A 9,659-nucleotide genomic window follows, 5' to 3' on the forward strand; every position below is an offset into this window, starting at 1 on the left:
GAGTCCAGGACAGCCAAGGCTACACAGAGAGACCCTGTCTCGAAAAAAAACAAAAAGTATTTAGTTAGAAAAGTATCATTATTGTGCTTTTCCCCAAATTCTTGAATGTCCAAATAGAAGACAGCTAGATTCTTATGACGTGATACCATTTTTTGCTTGAATTGTGTATTGAGGAGAAAAAAACCTCTGGTTCCATGTCTTTACACAATCAGAAATAGAGACTATTTTGATCATTTCTTTTAATAATTGTGACCATTGCACTAAAAGCCCCAAAGTGGCACTTGTGTTTTGTTTTGTTTTGTTTATTATTTATTTATTTTTTATTTTATGTCTTTTGATGTTTTGTCTGCATCTATGTCAGTGTGAGGGTGTCAGATCTTGGAGTTACAGACAGTTGTGAGCTGCCATATGGGTACTGGGAATTGAACCCTGGACCTTTGAAAGAACAGTCAGTGTTCTTAACTGCTGAGCTGATGAGTTGCAATAGGGCATAGAAAAGCACATGGGCAAACATTCTCTGTTTTCTACAGTAAAATCCTACACCTTAAACCTATCTTTTCTCTATGCAGAGCCATTTGGAAAAGAACTGTACACTAGGCTATCTGATGATAAGTTTCATTAAATAATATCAAACAATCATACACTTCAGAAAAATCCTTTAAGTCCTGGAAGTCTATTATGCTCTTTAGGTTCACTAAGGTTTTCCAAATTCCTAATTTTCACTGGGAAGCATGATCATCATCATCATTTGCCTGTGCTAAGGATCGAACCCAGGGCCCTTGTACATGTGAGGCATGCAAGGATGTCCATTGCTCTAGTGTTGAGCTACGTCCCCATCCCAGAGAAGTCTGGATTTTATTATTGGGAACACAGACCTGTGCTTACAATACACAGGAAAGCTGCTCCAGTTTGCAGAGCTGCTTATACTTCTTTCCACTTTTTCTTGAAGGTCTGTAAAAGACAAGCAGAGCCTATTTTCTGCATTGAGTTATCTCCTGAAATTCTCACCATACTTGTCACATAATACGCACTTGGTAAATAATATACTAATGAGTGTGGAAAGGAATTTGGAGGAGATATAATTTTTCTCTAGCTCAGGCTGACCTAGAACTCATTATAGCCCAGAATAGCCCTCAATGCTAGGTAATCCTCTTGCCTCAACCTCCCAAGTTCTGAGATTTTAGGCATAAGCCACCATACCTGCCTCTGCTCCCTGCCACCCCCACCCCTGTATGTGTGTGTGTGTGTATGCCTGCCTGTGTGTGCAGATGCCCACATATGCATGGGAGGAGGCCAGAGATAGAGTTGGGTATCTCCTCTATGGCTCTCCACCTTAGCATTTTAAGCAAGGTCTCTTACTAAACCTGGAACTCGCCAGTTGGCTAGACTGGCTGGCCAGCAAGCCACCAAGGTCCTCCTTTCTCAGCTTCCTAGCTCTGGGATTACAGGAGTACACTGCCATTTTCAGCTTTTTTACATAGGTACTTATGGCTCTCCCTCATTCCTGACTTTTTGGCCACTGGTCCTCAGGAACAAGGGAGCAGAGGCAATGACGCACGGGGGTTTCGGATGGCCTGCAAGTACTACAGAATGACCTCCGGCAACTACTTCTGTGAGATAGCTTAACTTTATTCAGGGTGAACAAAGGCTATATAGTCCTTGGGGAGTGGGGGGGAGTTCCCAGGATAGGTGTGCATAACTGATTAAGGCTAGGGACTCCAGGGATGCTTTTGTTTGCATTTGGCAGCACGCTCCTATCACATGAGCAGAAACACAGTACCCAATTATCCTATATGCGCAGTGACAGGGGAGTGCTAGCAGGGAACTATGCCTAAGGTCATATACCAGATATGGCTAGAGGCATCTGTGCCTAAGACACTCTGTGGATGAGGTCAGGCAGAGAGGAGGAGGCTCTGCTGGGGAGAGGGAGTCCTCCATCTAGAGCTGAGCTTAGAAAGGCTATCTGGACGGGGAGGACTGCAACCTCAAGCAAGCAGAGTGCTCCAACAGGTGCTGGGGATTTGAACAGTATGCACCTTACCCACTAAACCATGTACCCAGCCCCTCCCCAGAGAAGGAAGTTTTGTTTTTTTTTTTATATATCTTTTTTTAAATTATTAATTTATTCTTGTTACATCTCAATGTTTATCCCATCCCTTGTATCCTCCCATTCCTCCCCCCCCCCATTTTCCCATTATTCCCCTCCCCTATGACTGTTCCTGAGGGGGATTACCTCCCCCTATATATTCTCATAGGGTATCAAGTCTCTTCTTGGCTACTTGCTGTCCTTCCTCTGAGTGCCACAAGGTCTCCCCCTCCAGGGGACATGGTCAAATGTGAGGCACCAGAGTACGTGAGAAAGTCATATCCCACTCTCCACTCAACTGTGGAGAATATTCTGACCATTGGCTAGATCTGGGAAGGGGTTTAAAGTTTACCTCCTGTATTGTCCTTGGCTGGTGCCTTAGTTTGAGCAGGACCCCTGGGCCCAAATCTGCCTATCATATTGTTCTACTTGTAGGTTTCTAGGACCCTCTGGATCCTTTTATTTTCAGAGAAGGAAGTTTTAAACAACAATAGTATCTTATGTTGAGAGATTTTAATATACTTTATTCACCACTTACATTAAAAAAGAACCCCAAATACAATGTGGAGTATAGTAGCTCATGCTTGTAACCCCAACACTTGGGAGGCTGAGGCAGATAGATCCTAAGTTTGAGGCCAGCCTGGGCTACACAGTAAATTCCAGGTTAGCCTGGCATAAAAAAAATCAGTCTTTATCTAGTTGTCAATATACTTATCTGAAGCCCTATCTTACAGTTGGTATGCCAAAATTTAGATTCTAGTTGTTAGTCACAACCTCTGTTATTTTGACTTCGGTTCAGCATCCGACCTTGGCCTTATCAGAAGTGACAAACCTGGAGATTATGTGGCTGATATCTCAGCTCCCCCAGGTGGCAGATTTTGGAATTGTTTGCTTTTCATGAGACACAGGCTGAAAACAAGCTAAGGAAGATAAATGAGAATTTAATTGAGGAATTATAAGATGAGAGTAGTGGCACATGTGCCTATGATACCAACACTGGGAAGGGGGAGGCAGGAGGATTGTTAACTTCGAAGACAGTCTGGGACGCATAATGAGGCCCTGTCTCAAAACAGAAAAGGAATTTTGAAAAGAAAAAACATCTCTGTATCTATTTTATTGCAAACAGCTGGAATTAAAAACATTATAAGTTTTAAAATAATTTTTAATGTAAAATGAGATTTATTATCTCATCTTTATACATGTATATTTCTATACTTCTCTCACATTCACCTTTACCTTCCACCTGGCTTCTTTTCTACCTCACACAATAGTTCTCCTGTTTTCATATCTCAGATACATCTATCTATCTATCTATCTATCTATCTATCTATCTATCTATCTGTAGATAACATACAGATACCTAGGTACATATTATAAAGAAGAAATAAGCTGGGTGGTGATGGTGTACACCTTTAATTCCAGCACTTGGGAAGCAGAAGCAGGTGGATCTCTGTGACTTCTAGGCCAACCAGGGCTACCCAGAGAAACACTGTCTAGAAAAACCAAAAGAAGAGGAGGAGGAGGTAAAAAGTATAGAATATGTGTCTTTCTGAGTCTTCAGACACAATGGCTCTAGTTCCATTCATGTCTGCAATTGGCATGATTTTCTTCTGTATGGTTGAATAAAATACGTTGTGTACACATGCCACATTTTTTTTTTATTAGTTGATGGGCATCTAGGCTGGTACCATGCCTTAGATGTTGTGAATAGTGCTACAATAGGCATAGATGTGCAAGTGTTTCAGTGGACTGGTATAGACTGGTCATATGGCAGGATTTTGGTTTGGCTTGGTTTACAGACATAGCCTCACTGTGTAGTCTTGGGTGGCCTTGACCTTGCTATGTAGACAAGGCTAGCTTTGAGCTTGCAGGGATTCCCCTGTCACTGGTTCCTGAGCGCTGAGATGATAGGCACGCATTAGACAGCCAGATCACATTATAATTCTACTTTTGCTTTTGCTTTGTTTGTTTGTTTCTGGAACCTCTCTATTGTCTTGTATCCTGACTGCATCGCTCAGCATTCCCACCAGCAGTGTGTGAGAGTTCCATCTTCACCAACATTAGTTATTTGTTTTCTTGATAATGGCCATTCTGACTGGTATGAGGTAAAATTTCAGTGTAGCTTTGATTTGTGTCCTTCCGCTCCCCTTCCCTATGACAGTCTCTGCATAAACATAACCCAGTTTGGAGACTCTGATATAGAGAAATTCCCATACATGTAATTTAAGAGATTCATGTAACAGTGCTCATTCAGCAACTATTTTTATCTTTTGGGGATTATAAAAGCTATATTTATTCATGATGTTCCGTTCACTGTGTTCCTTTAGAGAAATGGAAAATTGTTTATGTACCCAATTTGCATATAACTTTTCCTTTTACGAATTATATGTAACACATAAAAGTGGCTGGTATGATTTTGGGATTCCCACTTCAGAGTCTCCAGTTTATCAAGTCTGCACCAGAGAAAGTGACAACTTGAATTATGCTTATGCTACTGGAAGGCTTAGAATATACTTTAAAAATATAATAAAATGCAGTTTTCATTTACTTTAAAAACTCAAAAGTACTATAAACTGGGAGGATATATTCTACTATCATTTTATCTGTTTGACAAATTCAGACCTCATTTTGACAGGGTTTTTCAAATGTGAAAAAAGAAAAGACAAAAAAAAAAAAAAAAAAAAAAAAAAAAAAACCAAACCAAACCAAAACAAACAAACAAAAACAAAACAAAACAAAACAAAAACCACCCTGATTCTGATACTGTGGCTGCTCTAGCTCATTTGTCAAAATAGTTACCAAATGCTTTGAACAATAATATCCCTATTAACAAAATAAACCTATCTTTAATAGTGAAAACATTCAAAGCAATCTGAATGCCTGTCAACATGTGCATGTTAACATTCATACATAAATCATTAGATCTCGAAAAAGCTGGACAGTGGTGGCACATGCATTTAGTTTCAGAACTAAGAGGCAAAGGCAGGTAGATCTCTGAGTTCGAGGCCAGCCTATTCTAGATTGTGAGTTTCTGCACAACCAGGGCTACACAGAGAAACCTTGCGTCAGAAAAAAAATCAAAGTACAATTATACTGTATGCAAATACCTTTGATATTGAAAAAAAGAATGGTTAAATAACATTGTAACTGGAGCACAGTGGCAGGACCCCTTAATCTTAGCACTCAGGGTGGAGGAAATAACGGCAGGTGAGTCTCTATGAGTCTGAGCCCAGCCTGATTTACATAGTCATTTCCACCCAGTCTGAGTTATACAGTGAGACTCACAAAATAAACACATTAATTAATAAAATAAAAGAACAACAAGAACAAAACCCAACCACTGTCATTCTGGATGGGGACACAGGACACAGGTAATATCAGGGATGGATTTGAACACATAATTAAAAATAAAATCTTAAAAATTATGAAAAATTTAATGCTTTTTTTTTGGTGTGTATTGTGTCTATGGTATTATTTTAGGTTTTTTTTTTTTTTTTTTTTTAATTGTGGCAGCGAAACAGCATGACCAAAAAGTAAGTCGGGGAGGAAAGGGTTTATTTGGCTCACACTTCTAATATTGCTATTATGGAAGTCAGGGTGGGAACTCAAACAGGGCAGAAACCTGGAGGCAGAGGTCATGGAGGGGTGCTGCTTACTTGCTTGTTCCCCATGGCTTGGTCAGTCTGCTTTCTTATAGAACCCAGGACCACCTGCCCAGGAATGGAACCACCCACAATGGGCTGGGTGGGTTCCATTGATAACTAATTAAAAAAAAAAAAAAGCCTTACGGCTAGATTTTATGGAGGTGTTTTCTCAATTAAGGTTTTCTCCTTCCAGGTGACTCTAGCTGTGTGTCAAGCCGACATAAGACCAGCCAGCACGGGTATGTATGTTCACATGTGTCTGGAGGTGCATATGGAGACAAGAGGTTGATGTTTAATCTCTTCTTCTATTGCTTTCCTTTGTAGATGTTGAGGTACTAGCCCTTATTGAACCCAGAACTCACTGATTCAGATAGCCCAGGATTCTCTCTCTGTTTCCTTAGTGTTGGGGTTACACGCGGGCTACTCTGCCTGCTGGGTCTTTACTTGGAATCTGGGTATTTGAATTCCAGTCCTCACATTTTCACAGCAAAGCGATCTTTCCAGCCTATGATTAGAATTTAAGACCTTGAAAGGAATTTAAAGATAAGATTACATAAATTTCTCACTTTATAACTGACCAGAGAGCCTATGTGTTGCCAAGTTTACTGCTGGGTTATTGGGAGAAGCAAGGCTTGAATTCATGCCTCTTGCTCTCTAACTTTCTTCTGTTTGAGGTTGGCCATGTGTGACACATCCCTTGCCCCAGCCTCTGCAGTTGCCAGGATTACAGGTGTAAAACACCATGCCTTGCTCCTTCCGCTTATCTCTGAACAGCAGAAACAGGCAGCACCTGCTCAAGGATTACTTACGCCAAGAGAGTATATGCAAGCTCTGATATCGCACCCCCTAATGTTCAAATCTGACACCTCTTATTTACCACCTGTTTGGCCTTGCCTCAGTTTCCTCATTTGTAAAATTGACTCATTTGTTATAGAGGCTAAATGGACTGACTTATTTAAAGCACGTAACAGTGCAATGCATGGGCTGGAGAGATGGCTCAGAGGTTAAGAGCACTGGCTGCTCTTCCAAAGGTCCTGAGTTCAATTCCCAGCAACCATATGGTGGCTCACAGCCATCCCTAATGAGATCTGGTGCCCTCTTGTGGTACGCAGGTGTACATTCTGGGAGAACATTGTATACACAATAAATAAATAAAAACTTAAAAAAAAAAAAACAAACCAGTGCAAGACATATGTCGCAACCTGAAACCTCAGCACTATTTAGGACACATTCTCTGGTTATTGATAGCAAGATTAACTGGAGCCAGTGACTTTGCCCACAGCTGATTTTATTTGATCTGCATTTCAGAAACAGAACTTAGGGCCTGTAGCAGTGGTGCATAGCACTACCCAAGCTCTCAGGAAGAGGGGGCAACACTGAGTTCGAGGTCAGCATCACACAACATTTCTTTCTCAAGAATGAGGTCCAACAGACATGCTCGTAACAAAACAAAACACTTCATCTGAGACAGCGTTTGTATCTTGGCATTCCATACAGAAGTCCCAAGTTTAGTTTCTCTTGAAAATTGGAAGGCTTGATATTCTTAGGCTAAAATTCTCAGAACCTAACAACTGGCTGGTTGTAACATAGCAGCAGCCCACACGCCTTGTATTTTCATACTTGACTAAAACAACGCTTGTTCTCAAGGGACTCAATTCTATACGTGACTCACACTGGCTGAATACAGCCGGGGTGGGGGTGGGGTGGGGTGAAGAGGACAGTATTGTCAAGTCCAGAGCAGAGCCATAACCCGGCATAGTAGGACAAGTCCAGAGCAGAGCCATAACCCGGCATAGTACACAAGAGCATATGGGATGGTGGAGATGCTGGTGGTGGCACAAGTCGTCAACAAAGAGGCTTTGAACAAGAAAGGAAGAGGGAGGGGCTTGTGGAGAGAATTGAATGTGTAAAGAAATGGGAGAACCAGTTCATGCCCTTAGCAACCATAAAGAGAGCTTTTTCCCCCTTCAGATTTTATCTAGAAGTGATAGAATAGATTGACACAAAATAATAGAAGCCTCTAACTTGGATTTTTACCATGCAGGAAATGGCCAGCTGTTGAAATGTTGTCTATTGTTAAACTACAAATCTAGCCCAGTATGCAGGGAGGCAGAGGCAGGCGGATCTTTGTGAGTTTGAGCCCAGCCTGGTCTACAAAGCAAGTCCAGGACATCTAGGGCTGTTACACAGAGAAAACTGTCTCCAAAAACCAAAAACCAAAGCAAAAAGCAAAGAAAAACTACAACTCTAACTTTCAATGGAGTTATGATTGGGCGTTGATATCACATATGGTCCAATGCCTTTGGACCTCATTTCTGAGGAAGAAACGCTGTGTGGTGCACTGTGTTCTCTGAGAAGAATATTTAAAGGTTTTTTTTATTTTAGATTTAATTAATTTTATGTGTCTTAGTGTTTTGCCTGCATGTATGTGTGTGAACCATGTGCATGCACTGAAGTCCAGAGAGGTCAGAAGGCATAGGCTCCTTCGACAACAGAGTTATGGATAGTTGTGAACTATTCTGTGGGTGCTGGGAACCGAACCCAGGTCCTCTGCAAGAAGAAGTACTCTTGACCCTTGACCCATCCCTCCAGCCTCTGAAGAACAAGTTAAGATTTTTTTAAAAAGTTATTGTTAAGTTTACATATGCGTCTGTGTGGACGTATGTGTATGTGAGGCTTGCTGTGGTGCTGGGGACCGAACCCTGGTCCCCTGTGAGAGCAGAGCACGGTCTCAAGTGCCGAGCTATCATTCTAGTGCATTCTATGAAACGTCTTTCAGGAGTAAATGACTTAGGAATGGTAAATCCTTATGAATGGTAAGATACAATTTTTCATTTCTTTTGTCTCAGATAGATAGTGCTGGCTTCAAACTCTGGGCTGTAGCTGAGGACAGTTCTGTACTTGTGACCTTGCCCCCTCTTCCTTCCAAGTAGAGACTACAGGCAAGTTCCTACACGCTCATCTTTAAGATTTGTCTGGAAGTGATTTCCTTGTTTACAAAATGGACACAATGCGGACTCCTACTTTAGGGCTGCAACTCATCTAACCCATGCAATGAATTTACCAAGACAACCTGACATAGAGTGTAAGTTACAACTTATGAGTCACAACTATCACAGTAGTTACTGAGCCCTACTTCTCTACGTATCCTGTCCTTGGGGAAAAAAAAAGAGAGGGAGAGAGAGAAGGAGAGGTAGAGATAGATAGAGAGAGAGAGAGTGAGAGAGAGAGTTTTTAAGTCAAACATGTAGTTTTCATTGGAACCTTAAATTAAATCAACTGGTGGCATCTTTCACTTTAATAAACACAAAAATGCTAGATTGAAATACCAAGATACAATTTCCTTCCCCTCTGTATTTTTGGCCATTAAAATTGTCAAGAACAATTAATTTTTTGTGTGAAAATTAAAAAAGTACAAATTATTTCTTATACAAATTCAATAGTTTATTCGCAGTAATAAAGTTACTACTAATGTAGAAGAGATGATTCTGCAGCTCTCTAGGCTCAAACAGTATGCAAAGACTTTCAGGCAAAGGACCTTTTCACATCATTTTCACATAGCCAGGCAGATCAGACAACCACTTGGCGGGAAAAGGATAAGTACCGACCAAACCTGCACCATCTGTTTCTGTTTAGTTTATAAACTGCGTTCCAGTATGTCAGCTTTCCTGCCTTGTGGGACTTGAAGTCCGAAGTTAGAAGTGATTCAGGCAGCTGGATCTCAGAAGCCCACAGCCCCTGAAGCGCTGAGGCCTGCGGACTACAACTCCCGAAATACCCGGGAAGGCCGTGCCGTAATCACGGTAACCAATCATACGCATGAATGCCAAGCCACGCCCCCAGCTCTGGGACAGCCTTGGCCAATGGCAGGGCTCGCAGCGCACAGCTTGTGGGTTAGGTTGTGAGGCCGGGGCCGGGGGTGGGGAGGA

This window comes from Acomys russatus, chromosome 1 (genome assembly GCF_903995435.1).
Source record: "Acomys russatus chromosome 1, mAcoRus1.1, whole genome shotgun sequence".
Taxonomy (NCBI): Eukaryota; Metazoa; Chordata; class Mammalia; order Rodentia; family Muridae; genus Acomys; species Acomys russatus.